This window comes from Lolium rigidum, chromosome 7 (assembly GCF_022539505.1).
Source record: "Lolium rigidum isolate FL_2022 chromosome 7, APGP_CSIRO_Lrig_0.1, whole genome shotgun sequence".
Lineage (NCBI taxonomy): Eukaryota > Viridiplantae > Streptophyta > Magnoliopsida > Poales > Poaceae > Lolium > Lolium rigidum.
In genome coordinates, this window is record NC_061514.1 from 266,563,797 (window position 1) to 266,578,957 (window position 15,161).

General features: G+C 45.4%; 1 pseudogene; it reads left to right on the forward strand.

Moving 5' to 3' along the window:
- Positions 1-12,161: 12,161 nt before the first annotated feature.
- LOC124672731 lies at positions 12,162-13,692 on the forward strand (annotated as a pseudogene).
- The last annotated feature ends 1,469 nt before the right edge of the window (positions 13,693-15,161 follow it).

The following is a 15,161-nucleotide window of genomic DNA, read 5'->3' on the forward strand; positions in this document are numbered from 1 at the left end:
GACTCGGAAAACTCGGTACTCGTCAAGTTCAGTGTGCCATCCTGTGCAGTCTGGAATCCGATCTTCAAAAACGTTTTGAGCACCACGATCCTCATGAGTTGATGAATGAGCTGAAAGCTATATTTGAGACTCATGCGGCTGTGGAATGCTATGAAGCATCGAAACATTTCTTCAGTTGTATGATGAAAGAAGGCAGCTCCATTAGTGAGCACATGCTCGCCATGACCGGGCATGCGAAGAAACTCAGTGACTTGGGAATAGTGATTCCTAACAGATCGGGGATTAATCGTGTCCTTCAATCACCGCCACCAAGTTACAAGAACTTTGTGATGAACTACAATATGCGAGAACATGAACAAGGAGTTACCTGAACTCTTTGGCATGCTAAAAGCTGCTCGAGATTGAGATCAAGAAAGAGCACCAAGTGTTGATGGTCAACAAGACCACCGGTTTCAAGAAACAGGGGCAAGTCTAAGGGAAAATTCAAGAAGGGTGGCAAGAAAGCTGCCACGCCTCCTATGAAACCTAAGAACGGCCCTAAGCCCGATGCTGAGTGCTATTACCGCAAGGAGAAGGGACACCTGGAAGCGTAATTGCTCCAAGTATTTGGCGGATCCGAAGAGCGGCCTTGTCAAGAAGAAGAAAGAAGGTATATCTGATATACATCTTATAGATGTTTATCTCACTGGTTCTCGTTCTAGTACCTGGGTATTTGATACTGGTTTGGTTGCTCATATTTGTAACTCGAAACAGGAACTAAAGAATAAACGAAGACTACTGAAAGATGAAGTGACGATGCGCGTTGGAAATGGATCCAAAGTCGATGTGATCGCTGTCGGCACACTTCCTCTACATCTACCTTCGGGATTAGTTTTAAGCCTAAATAATTGTTATTTTGTACCCGCGTTGAGCATGAACATTATATCCGGATCTTGTTTAATGCAAGACGGTTATTCATTCAAGTCTGAGAATAATGGTTGTTCTATTTTTATGAATAATATCTTTTATGGTCGAGCACCCGAAAAGAATGGCTTATTTCGTTAGATCTCGATAGTAGTGATACGCATATACATAACATTGATGCTAAGCGAATTAAATTGAATGATAATTCTACTTATATGTGGCACTCGTCGTCTTGGTCATATTGGAGTGAAGCGCATGAAGAAACTCCATACCGATGGATTACTTGAATCACTTGACTTTGAGTCACTTGATAGATGCGAAGCATGTCTAATGGGAAAAATGACTAAGACTCCATTTTCTCGGTATGATGGAGCGAGCTACCGACTTATTGGAAATCATACATACCGATGTGTGCGGACCAATGAGTGTAGCATCGCGCGGTGGTTATCGTTATGTTCTAACCTTCACGGATGATGCTGAGTAGATATGGGTATATCTATTTCATGAAACATAAATCCGAAACTTTTGAGAAGTTTAAGGAATTCCAAAGTGAAGTAGAAAATCAACGTAACAAGAAGATTAAATTTCTACGATCTGATCGCGGAGGTGAATATCCGAGTTATGAGTTTGGCATGCATTTAAAGAAATGCGGAATACTTTCACAATTGACACCGCCGGGAACACCACAACGAAACGGTGTGTCCGAACGTCGTAATCGAACTCTCTTAGATATGGTTCGTTCTATGATGTCTCTTACTGATTTGCCGTTATCATTTTGGAGTTATGCATTAGAGACAGCCGCATTCACTTTAAATAGAGCACCATCAAAATCCGTAGAAACGACACCGTATGAATTATGGTTTAATAAGAAACCTAAGTCTGTCGTTCCTGAAAGTTTGGGGTTGCGAAGCCTATGTAAAAAGTTACAACCGGACAAGCTAGAACCCAAAGCGGAGAAATGCGTCTTCATAGGATACCCTAAAGAAACTATAGGGTACACTTTCTATCACAGATCCGAAGGCAAAATCTTTGTTGCTAAGAACGGAACCTTTCTTGAGAAAGAATTTCTCACTAAAGAAGTGACTTGGAAGAAAAGTAGAACTCGATGAGATTAATGAATCTAGACTCGTTGATCGGAGTAGCGCAGATACCGGAAAATGTACCTGTACCGTCTACACCGGCAACGAGAGGAAGCTAATGATAATGATCATGAAACTTCGAACGAGGAAACTATCGAACCTCGCGGATCGACAAGGGAACGTGCCACTCCCGATTGGTATGATCCTTGTCTAAATGTCATGATTGTGGATAACAATGATGAGGACCCTGCGACGTATGAAGAAGCGATGATGAGCCCGGATTCCAACAAATGGCAAGAAGCCATGAAATCCGAAATGGGATCCATGTATGATAACAAAGTATGGACTTTGGTAGACTTACCCGATAGCCGTAAAGCCGTCGAGAATAAATGGATCTTCAAGAGAAAAACAGATGTTGATGGTAATATTACTGTCTATAAAGCTCGACTTGTCGCAAAGGGTTTCCGACAAATTCAAGGAGTTGACTACGATGAGACTTTCTCACCCGTAGCGAAGCTAAAATCTGTGAGGATTTTGTTAGCAATAGCTGCATTTTTCGATTATGAGATTTGGCGGATGGATGTCAAAACGGCGTTCCTTAATGGTGACATTGAGGAAGAGTTGTATATGGTACAACCCAAAGGTTTTGTCGATCCTAAAAATGCTGACAAAGTATGCAAACTTCAGCGTTCAATCTATGGACCGAAGCAAGCATCAAGAAGTTGGAACCGACGCTTTGATAAGGTGATCAAAGACTTCGGGTTTATACGAGTGTCATGGAGAGGCTCGTATTTACAAGAAAGTGAGTGGGAGCTCCGTAGCATTCCCGATATTATATGTAGATGACATATTATTGATTGGGAATGATATAGAACTATTAAGCGAGTGTAAAAGGTTATTTGAATAACAGTTTTTCAATGAAAGACCTTGGTGAAGCATCGTATATATTAGGCATCAAGATTTATAGAGATAGATCAAGACGCCTAATAGGGCTATCATAGAGTACATACCCGGACAAGATTCTAAAGAAGTTTAGAATGGACGAAAGTAAGAAAGGGTTTTTACCTATGTTACCAGTGCAAGGTCTTGAGTAAGACTCAAGGACCGGCTACGGCAGAAGAAAGAGAAAGGATGAATCAGATCCCCTATGCTTCGGCAGTAGGCTCTATTATGTATGCCATGCTATGTACAAGACCGGATATAGCACATGCTGTTAGTTTGACTAGCAGATATCAAAGTGATCCAGGAATGGAGCACTGGACAGCGGTCAAGAATATCCTGAAGTACTTGAAAAGAACTAAGGATATGTTTCTTTGTTATGGAGGTGACCAAGAGCTCGTTGTAACAAGTTACACCGATGCAAGTTGGAACACCGATCCCGATGACTCTAAGTCACGGTCCGGGTACGTGTTTATATTGAATGGTGTCTGCAGTAAGCTGGGCAAGCTCGAGACGGTGCACGGTGGCGAAGTCTTCAACGGAATCGGAGTACATAGCGGCTTCGGAGGCTTCATCGGAAGCGGTATGGATGAAGAGGTTCATTGTAGAGCTCGGTGTGGTTCCTAGTGCATTGGACCCACTAGTCATATACTCGTGACAACATGGGTGCCATCGCCAATGCACAAGAACCAAGGTCACACAAGAGGCTGAAGCATATCAAGCTGCGTTACCACCCGATTCGCGAGTACATCGAAGATGGAGAAGTAAAGATTTGCAAAGCACACACCGATCTGAATGTAGCGGATCCGTTGACTAAAGCTCTCCCTAGGACAAAGCATGACCAACACCGTAATGCCATGGGTGTTAGGTTCCTTACAATGTAATCTAGATTATTGACTCTAGTGCAAGTGGGAGATCGTTGGAGATATGCCCAAGAGGCAATAATAAAAGTGGTTATTATATATCTTTATGTTTATGATAAATGTTTATATACCATGCTATAATTGTATTAACCGAAACATTGATACATGTGTGATATGTAAACAACAAAGAGTCCCTAGTATGCCTCTTAACTAGCTTGTTGATTAATGGATGATTAGTTTCATAATCATGAACATTGGATGTTATTAATAACAAGGTTATATCATTGTATGAATGATGTAATGGACACACCCAATTAAGCGTAGCATAAGATCTCGTCATTAAGTTATTTGCTATAAGCTTTCGATACATAGTTACCTAGTCCTTATGACCATGAGATCATATAAATCACTTATACCGGAAAGGTACTTTGATTACATCAAACACCACTCGCGTAAATGGGTGGCTATAAAGGTGGGATTAAGTATCCGGAAAGTATGAGTTGAGGCATATGGATCAACGATGGGATTTGTCCATCCCGATGACGGATAGATATACTCTGGGCCCTCTCGGTGGAATGTCGTCTAATGTCTTGCAAGCATATGAATAAGTTCATAAGAGACCACATACCACGGTACGAGTAAAGAGTACTTGTCGAGAGACGAGGTTGAACAAGGTATAGAGTGATACCGAAGATCAAACCTCGGACAAGTAAAATATCGCGAGACAAAGGGAATTGGTATTGTATGTGAATGGTTCATTCGATCACTAAAGTCATCGTTGAATATGTGGGAGCCATTATGGATCTCCAGATCCCGCTATTGGTTATTGGTCGGAGTGAGTACTCAACCATGTCCGTATAGTTCACGAACCGTAGGGTGACACACTTAAAGTTGGATGTTGAAATGGTAGTATTTGAATATGGAATGGAGTTCGAATATTTGTTCGGAGTCCCGGATGAGATCCCGGACATCACGAGGAGTTCCGGAATGGTCCGGAGAATAAGATTCATATATAGGATGTCATTTTATGTGAATAAAATGTCGTGGAAGGTTCTAGAAGGTTCTAGAAAAGTCCGGAAGAAACCACCAAGGAAGGTGGAGTCCACAAGGGACTCCACCTCCATGGCCGGCCAACCCTAGTGGGGGAGGAGTCCCAAGTGGACTCCCCCTTAGGGGGCCGGCCACCCCCCACATGGGAGGTGGAACTCCCACCTTGGTGGGAGTCCTAGCTAGGCTAGGTTTCCCCCTCTCTATGGAAGGTTTTTGGTTCGGGTCTTATTCGAAGACTTGGAGACCAACTCTTGGGGATCCACCTATATAATGAGGGGCATAGGGGAGGGGCCGGCCACACCAAAGCCACAAGTTGGCCGCACCCCCTTGAGGCCGGCCACCCCCTCCCAAACCCTAGCCGCCCCCCTTCTCCTCCATAGATCCCGCGTGCTTTAGCGAAGCTCCGCCGGAGTTCTCCACCGCCACCGACACCACGCCGTCGTGCTGTCGGATTCAAGAGGAGCTACTACTTCCGCTGCCCGCTGGAACGGGAGGTGGACGTCGTCTTCATCAACAACCGAACGTGTGACCGAGTACGGAGGTGCTGCCCGTTCGTGGCGCCGGAACCGATCGTGATCAAGATCTTCTACGCGCTTTTGCAAGCGGCAAGTGAACGTCTACCGCAGCAACAAGAGCCTCATCTTGTAGGCTTTGGAATCTCTTCAAGGGTGAGACTCGATACCCCCTCGTTGCTACCGTCTTCTAGATTGCATCTTGGCTTGGATTGCGTGTTCGCGGTAGGATAATTTTTGTTTTCTATGCAACGTTATCCTACAATTTTCAGTCACAAGGTCTTTAACTATTGCAACAGCAGGTTCAACATTTATTTGTTCCTCGGGTTCTATAGGTTTCTTTGCACTTTTCTTAACCACACTAGTTATAACAGAATACTCCTTCATTTTAGCAGGAAAAGGGGTTTTTTCAATATAAGCTTCAGGAAGAATGTGATCAATAGTTTTAACTTCAATACATTTACCTATAGATGAATCAGTTTTATCTTTGTAGGGTTCATGATACTTATTAAAATTCTTCCTAGGCAATTCAAAATGAGAGGCAAAAGCTTTATAAAAATTTGCAACAACTTGAGAGTCAAGACCATAAGTAGCGCTCATATTTCGAAATTTATCAGTATCCATAAAAGTTTCAATGCATTCATAATCATAATTTATACCTAACTCTCTACCTTTGTCGTTCTCCCATCCTTCAGTATTCTCCTGAATCCGATCAAGAAGGTCCTATGTAAACTCTTCTTTGTTGCGTGTGAATGATCCAGAACAAGTAGTATCCAGCAAGGTTTTATCTTGAAAAGAAAGTCTTGCATAAAAATTATCAATGATGATATTACCAGGAAGCTCATGAATGGGGCATTTGAGCATTAAAGACTTCAATCTCCCCATGCTTGGGCAATACTCTCTCCATCATGAGGCCAGAAATTATATATGCGGTTTCGGTCTTTGTGAATTTCACTTGGAGGATAGAATTTAGAATAAAATAGAGGCACAATATCCTTCCAATCAAGAGTATTCCCATTCTTCAGCAATTTATACCAATGCGCCGCTTTACCAGACAGCGACATAGAGAATAGTTTCTTCCTAACTTCATCCATATAAATACCTGCACACTTGAATAACCCGCATAATTCATGTAAAAACAGTAAATGATCTCCAGGATGGACAGTTCCATTCCCTTCATAGCGGTTATCCACAACATGTTCAATAATTTTCATAGGTATTTTATATGGAACCTCTTTCTCACCTGGCGCCTCATTCACTACCTTTACAGTAGTAGTAGATTTTCCAAATAGGAATTCAAGAGAAGATCTCTCCATAATGAATTATAGCAAGAAAGTGTAAATAAAAACAACACGTACGGTAAAAGTTTTCCTTACCAATAGCGCTTCACTCCCCGGCAACGGCGCCGTGAAAATAGTCTTGATGACCCACAAGTATAGGGGTGTATCGTAGTACTTTCGATAAATAAGAGTGTCGAACTCAACGAGGAGCGTAAGGTGTTGACAAGCAGTTTCGATGAAGGATTCACCGTAAATGCTCACGTACAAGTTTTCGGGAGGTTTTGATATAGCAGTATAAATAAAATACAAGTAAGTAAAATGCGAGAATAATAATTGCAGCAAGTGGCCCAATCCTTTTTAGCACAAAGGACAAGCTGGTTTGTTTACTTATGATGACCAAACGTTCTTGAGGACACACGGGAATTTAGTCTAGTGCTTTCGCTTCATATAGTTGATTAATCTTCATTGTTTTGATAAGTGTTGTGTGGGTGAACCTATGCTAATGCACCGCCCTTCCTAGGACTAGTACATACTTGTGATTAAACCCCTTGCAAACATCCGCAAATACAAGAAAGTAATTAAGATAAATCTAACCACAGATTTAAACTCTGAGATCCTGCTATCCCTCGTGCATCGATATACCAACGGGGGTTCAGGTTGCTGTCACTCTGGCAACCCCACAATTAGCAAACGAGCAAGATGCATTCCCCTAGGCCCATAAAGGTGAAGAATAACACCACAACTTAAATATCAAACCATTAAATATTACTCAACATAGTTCACTACTGACATTTAGACTTCACCCATGTCCTCAAGAACTAAATGAACTACTCACAAGACATCATATGGTACATGATCTGAGGTGATATGATGATGGATAACAATCTGAACATAAACCTTAATTCAACCCTTTCACTCAATAGCATCAATAACAAGGAGTAATCAATACCGGGAGAGTTTCCCCTATGAAATAATCAAGATTCAACCCTAGATGTTACAACGGAGACGAGGTGCAGCGGTGGAGATGACGGTGTCGGTGGTGGAGATGATGATGATGATGATCCCAATGAAGTCCAGCTCGATGACGGTGACGATGGCGATGATTTCCCCCTCCGGGAGGGAATTTCCCCGGCAGATTTCAGCTTGCCGGAGAGCTCTTTTCTCTCTGGTGTTTTCCGTCCCGCAGAAGCGGCTGTGACTCTTCTCGATGTTCCGTCTCACCTTAGGGTTTCGGGTAGATGAAGTACGCGAAAGGGCGATGGCCGAGGGGGGTCGTGGGCCCCCTCCCCACGTGGCGGCGTGCTAGGCCTGGTGGCCGCGCCGGCCTATGGGGAGGGCCCATGGCGGCCCTCCTCGGCCTCCCCTTTTGGCTGGCTCCGTCATCTGGGAAAATAGGAGCTTCGGTATATTTTCCGTCAATTATTGATCTTCAGAAATATTGTATCCCGACGGTGCTTTTTCCAGCAGAATTCTGACTCCGGTGAATAATTCTCCAATAATCATGAAACATGCAAAATAGGTGAAATAACATAAGTATCATCTCTAAATATGAAATATATCAATGAATAACAGTAAATTATGATATAAAATAGTGATGCAAAATGGACGTATCAGTGTCTCGAACTAATAGGCAATTAAGGATATGTTTAATATTTGATTGGATGACTCAATATATTGAAAAAATATTTAATTATAAAAAATATGATTTTTATATAAAGAAAAAGGGAAAATAAAAAGAGAAAAGGTGGGGGGTGGCCGGCACAGCCAAGTGGGCCGGCCCACCCAGGCGGCCGACCGAGCCAGGGACGGGGAAGGCTCTAGCGCACGCGCGGGCGTGGCAGCTTGCGGGCCCTCCTCCCTCATGTTTGTCTCCTTTTTAATCCCACCTTGACCCCTTATGAAACCTAGAACCCCCTTGCCCCATATATATAGTGGCCAATTGGGATCAATTAAACACACAATTAATTGGAGAAAATCTCTCTAGTTTCCGACTCCGCACGGTTCCTCGAAGAACTGCGCAAGGCGGAGACAACTCCACCCGGTGCGCGGGAGCGCTGCCGGGATCCGGATCTAGAAGATCTACTTCTGCAACTTCGTTAGATCGGAGTCGGGTGCGTTGTTGAGCACCGTACGTGTGCGAAACTACGAGGTGCTGCACCTGCGACACTTGACGTTGTGGGGAGGACTTCTTCACGACCCTGAGGTCGGCTCGCCTGTTCAACTACATCGTCCACGTTCTAGCGGACGTTAACCGCTACCGGTCTACGAGGGTACGTTTTTTATTTCACATCCGTTACTGCATTACTACATGGATAGATCTTGGGCGCATTAGGGTTTGCGTATAGTTAGAAATTGTTTGTTTTCTGCATCGCGACCCAACAGCCGCCCCGACATGAAGTCAAAACTACCTCCTCCGAAGAGCTTCGGCCCAGCCGACAACCTCGCCGCACTAGCAGCACAAGAATGCCACCCAAGCCACACAAGAAACATCCACTCCTCATAGCAAACTGACACTGGTTGAAAAGGTGTTTGATTGTCTCCTCGTCATGACAAAAAGCGCAATTCATACATCCATGTCAGTTGTGTTTTGTAAAGTTATCTTTAGTAAGAATAACACCACGATGGAGATACCATGCAAAAAACCTTAGTTTTCAACGGTATATTCATCTTCCAAATGGACTTAGTATTAAGAACCGGTTGGGTTCGGTTAACGCTTTATACATGGAACCTACCAAAAAAATACTGTTCTTGGTAAGTCCCCAGTGGAATTTATCGGACCCCTGTATCAGCTGGACTGAAGCTAACTGGATGCCAACCAGGTCCAATCAGATCACGCCCGAACGTCATAGCCGGTTGAGATGTTTCCATCATCTTTGCTAAGGTATCACCTTTATGACGTACAACATTATACAAAGCTAAATATTGTTCTTGAAGAGTGGCTCCTTACAACCATTTATTCTCCCATAATCTTATCTTCGACCCATCCCCGATGGTGAAACAACCATATGAAAGAAAGTACTTCTTGGTTCCATATGAAAGAAAGTACTTCTTGGTTATTACAATATCATCCTAAAAATAAGAATTTCCAGATTTCTATATAACCTGTTTGAGCCAACATACTTTCTCTATAATAATTTTTGCCAAGACTTACGAGGATGAAGGACCGTGAGTCGTGACCATGGCTTCACTCGTGACTTGCCTACGCTACCAGGGTCTCGCGCCGTACCCGTTCTCGTCCTTTTCCCACTGGGCATATCGCTGGTTTAGGCTGGTGCCAATGGGGGCGGTAGTGGAGGCGGTACCGCCCGGCGCGGGGCGGGAGAGAGGCGGGAGAGGGGCGAGAGGGCAGCGCCGGGCGGTGGCGCTGGCGCCGGGCGCTATCGCCCGCTACCGCCCGCGTTGGAGGCGAGAGCGGGGCGAGAGGGAGGCGATAGCGGTGCTAGTGGGGGCGGTAGGGAGGCGATAGGGAGGAGAGAGGAAGTGAGAGCTGGCACTATAGCCCGTGCACTGGCACCGTGGGGTGAGAGTGGGATGAGAGTAGGGGTGAGAGCTGACGTGGCGAGGCTATAGTAGGGTGATGCATTGGCACCAGCCTTATACGCGTCCCGAACGATAGCTTAATCAGTACGTTTAGTAGAGATCGAGCGGACTTGAGACTTGGAGTCAAGCGTTCAGCTCCCCTGCACAGTGCCCAGCTCATTGTGTGCCGACAGGGCCCATTCCAGTAACTGCACCGCTCCCTGTTCCTGTGGACGCCAACCCGTAGACTACAAGTAGGCCAGTCTACTCAACTCATATCTGATGCAATGCCTTACTTGGGCATATCAAACGGCAACGTAACGGTGAAAGAGAGTGAGGCTTCTTCCTAGCTAAATGTTCCTAATCAACTTTTTGACTGCAACTGTCTTATCATGCCATATATACCTTGGGATTAGATACAAAATACCTAAATGGTGTAACGGCGCTATGCAGAGGCTAGATGTAATGCTTAAAACTTTTTGAGTAATAAAACAGCCGTTATCGGAAAGAAATGTTAGCGGTGCGTCACAAAATTGCAATCACTGAACATCTGCATATATAGGCTAGACACCATGGACAACCACTCCAATGAACAGATCGTCGATGTCATATGAATTGACAAAAGAAAGTATCAAAACACCTCAACTTTTATCATGTTAATCGAAAAATCTGCCATGAAACCCTAATCTTATAAACGAACTCAAAGATCACGCTATTGCTACCCACATAGCTTGGGATTTAAAAAACAAATTGTGCATTTGTGGTGCACTTAACCATTCATTATTGGTGGTGTCTAATTGTGAAGAGCAAGCAACCTATGAATCGATCAATCTGCAACAATGTATTTCTCTCTCGGAGTTGATGATGAAAGATTGAGTACCAAATGTGTATGTTTTATTGGACAATAAGAGATTTTATAAATAACACATTACGACGCAGACACTCACCCACACGTATGTACACTCACTACTATAAATGCATGCATATAAACCATAGCCTTGTGAGCACCTTGGAGAGCCTAAGCCGGCAACTCTTGAGATTAACGAAGTCATAATAAACATCTCGTTTTTTACGGGCACTTCACCTACCACTAAAAAAAATAACGCCACTAAGCTAGGCAAGATCTGAAAAAACAAAACAACCAGACCATATTGCCTCTGTGTCGCTGTTCATACGTACTAGATATTCAATGAAATCAGGATATTGCCCAAAGTGGAGCATAAAGGAGTGTTCAGGGACCGAAAATAGATATTTGGAGAGTACATGGACGAAATAGACATTAATTCAAGTTTTTCTTTCCAAGTTTAAGTACAGGATGTAATCCACTTACGGAGTAGGTCATATTTTTTTAGAACACGGTACAACGCAGACGCTCACAAACACGCACGTACAAACATCCCTATGAACGCACGCACGCACACCCTACCCCTATGAGCACCTCCGAGGGACTGAGCCGGCATATCTTGAGGTTGACGAAGTCACCACTGGCGCCTCGTTGTTGACGGGCACGTCACCTACCACTGAAAACGTAGCACCGGTTAAATCCTGAAATAAATCCAGGTAAATACAAACACCCATATCAAGTCAAGGACTTGAACCTGGGTGGGCTGGTTCCACCACAAGGGACCTAACCACATGAGCCAAGCTCTGTTTGCACGGAATAGGTCATATGAATTCTACATATTTTCACTATTTTGTTCCTATATCTCATACACGCTAGTGGAGTTCAGATCTGCAGCGTGGTCCATCTTCATGTCCATGTGGCCTACCGTCCTTTATTTCAATGGATATCAATCACTTGTCTCTAATAACACATGTGCTCCAAATCCTCCTTGTGACGTTGAGAGGTGTATTGGGTGCCTTCAAGCGTTGGCGTTTGCCGCTTAATCACCTCTGACTATAAAAGGGAAGAGAGACTGAGATTCTTGGCACGCGAGCATTTGAACGACCATTAGTGTAGGCTCATACCACACGCAGAACACAAGACAGGCCGTGTCAGTACTACTGAGTAGCGCCATGGATCATCTGCCACTAGCGATTATCCCGTCTTCGCCGGAGGGAAAGAGGGTCGTGAACGCGTACAAGGCGGTGACCACGGTGGCCACGGCGACCGCGTACGTGATGCTGGCGCGCGGCATGGCGCGGGAGCTCCTGCCCGACGAGCTGCGCGCCGCGGTGCGCTGGGGCGCGGAGCTGGTGCGCGCCCGCCTCGGCCGCACCCGCGACAAGGAGCACCGCGAGACCAACACCGTCGTCATCCGCCGCAACGTCGAGTTCAACACCGAGAACCACATCTTCTCCGCGGCGCTCACGTACCTGGCCAGCATCATCGACCCACGCACCATGCGCCGGCTCTGCGTCGCGCGCTCTAAGGACAAGGAGACCGACGGGAGCAGCAGCTGGAGCACAAGCCTGCGCAAGTGCGCATGGAGCCAGGGGGCTCAACCACCGACACTTTGACGGCGTCGTGTTCACGTGGACGTCGGCCGGCAACGACGACCAGAAGGATGGCGGAGGCCACTGGGGTCCCCGCGAGACCACCCTGGAGCTCAGCTTCTTCGCGGAGCACACGGACACCGCGCTTGAGAGGTACGTGCCGTTCGTCATGTCCACCGCGGAGCAGCTGCAGCGGCAAGACCGCTCGCTCAAGATCTTCCTCAACGAGGGGGGGTGGAACGGCATCAACCACCACCACCCGGCCACGTTCGACACCCTCGCCATGGACCTGTCCCTGAAGCAGGCCATCATCGACGACATCGACCGGTTCCTCAAGCGGAAGGAATACTATCTGCGGATCGGTAAGGCGTGGAAGCGCGGCTACCTTCTCTACGGCCCGCCCGGCACCGGCAAGTCAAGCCTGGTCGCTGCCATGGCTAACTACCTCAGGTTCAACCTCTACGACCTCGATCTCTCCAAGGTGTACGACAACTCAAATCTTCACAGGCTGCTCATGGACATGCCCAATAAGTCCATCCTCGTCATCGAGGACATTGACTGCTGCTTCGACGCCAAGTCAAGGGAAAAGCGCAAGACACCCAAGCCGCCGGCCGATGGCGACAACAACTCCATCGCCACAGACGACGACAACGATGACGACGAAATGCACGACATGGGAGCTTACCGCCAGCACAACATAACTCTTTCCGGGCTGCTCAACTTCATCGACGGGCTCTGGTCCACCAGCGGCGAGGAGCGCATCATCATCTTCACCACCAACTACAAGGACCGCCTCGACCCGGCGTTGTTGCGGCCGGGGCGCATGGACATGCACATCCACATGGGCTACTGCGGCTGGGAAGCATTCCAGACGCTAGCCCACAACTACTTCGATGTGGACGACCATGCTCTGTTCCCGGAGATACAAGCTCTGCTAACCAAGGTGGAGGCGACCCCCGCTGAGGTGTCCGAGATGCTGCTACGGAGCGAGGACGTGGAGACTGCGATGCCAGGGCTTGTGAAATTCCTCCAAGACAAGAGGCGTGGTGGGATAAGGAAAGTGACAGAAATCAAGAACGACCAAGCAGCAGCAGATAAGGAAATGAAGTAAATGTTGTCGGTTTCGGCATCCTCTCTTTCAGGAAACCAAGTTATACGAGTCGTGACACGTTCAGGAAATCAGGAGTATGAAATATCTATCCGGCGTCTTCAGAGTATATGTTTTTGGCTTGTTGCTTATGTAATGCATGGTAAACATTCCCTATGTAATTCACTAGTTGTATACTTGTGTTGGCTATATGTTTCTTCGAGCTTTCGGGTCTGTCTATCCTCAGGCGTCTTGAAATTACAAAATTCCCAGTGACTTCTAGTTTCAGCCATTGATAATGGATCCTGCATTGTGATGCTCTCGAATGAGACTGAAGTGGCACTTTGGGTTAATTAGCAACAGTGACAACACAGAAATCTGGAATCCTAGTGATGTGAGTCGGAACATTTTCAGGGAATCGGGAGTATGAAATATCTATCTGGCATCTTCGAGTATACTACTCTGCCCATCTCTTCATGTCAAAAATTTATCTAAATTCAAATGTATCTAGACACTCTTTAGTGGATAGATACACCCAAATTTAGACGACCATGGGACATCTATCAATGGACGAGGGAGTATGTTTTTGGCTTGTTGTTTATGTAACGATCCCTTTATGTAAATGTAAGCGTTCCCTATGTAATTGACTAGTTGTATACTTGTGTTGACTACTGTCTAATGTGTTACTCTATTTCTCATCACTGCCCGAAAAACAGTCTTTGCCGTGAGGAAAGAACACACGGTAAATCCCTGGTCATGGTAAACCAGATCAAAACACACGGCAACGGTATTGCACACAACACAATTGAAAATACACTCTGCAAAGAGTTACACAAGCCAAAAATAAAACTGAAAACACACGGTAGAGGAAATATAAGCGGCAAAGTCGCGGACCGGTGGCCTAGATGATCGTGTTTGAACGAGCAGTTATGACGGCTGAGCTTTGTCATGTCTTGCGGCAAAGAATGAGGGCCACATCGATGCCCCCTTACCACACGCGTTTTTTTTTACAACCATACCGTAGGGAAAGCCCCTACGGTGTAAATTTTATATTAAGATAAACTCACATTGTGCAGAAGAATAGGGGTTACCTCAAGGTGAGAAGTAGTGAAAAAGAAGATACATGAAAACTTATACAAAGATATGAAGAAACCAGTCAATGAGTGACTGAACTAAAGCTGATTTAAATTTGAATTGGTGAAGCATCAGATCACTTGAGAAACCAACTCTCCATCGACCAAAAGAAGAAGCCTGCTCTTGAAATATGAAATCATTTCGAACTCTTCAAATATTCCAAGCTGCACAAGCTACTACCTCCATGAAGCAAGGGCCAGTAAACACTTGCTTAGCAAGCAAAATTCGATTAAAACGAGGTTTGTCAGATCCCAGTGAATATCAATGGCCTCCCAGCAATGACTTGTAAAAGAGCACTCAAAAAACAAATGATCTCTGGTTTCTAGGTGATGTGACATGCAAAGAACACACTCATCGTC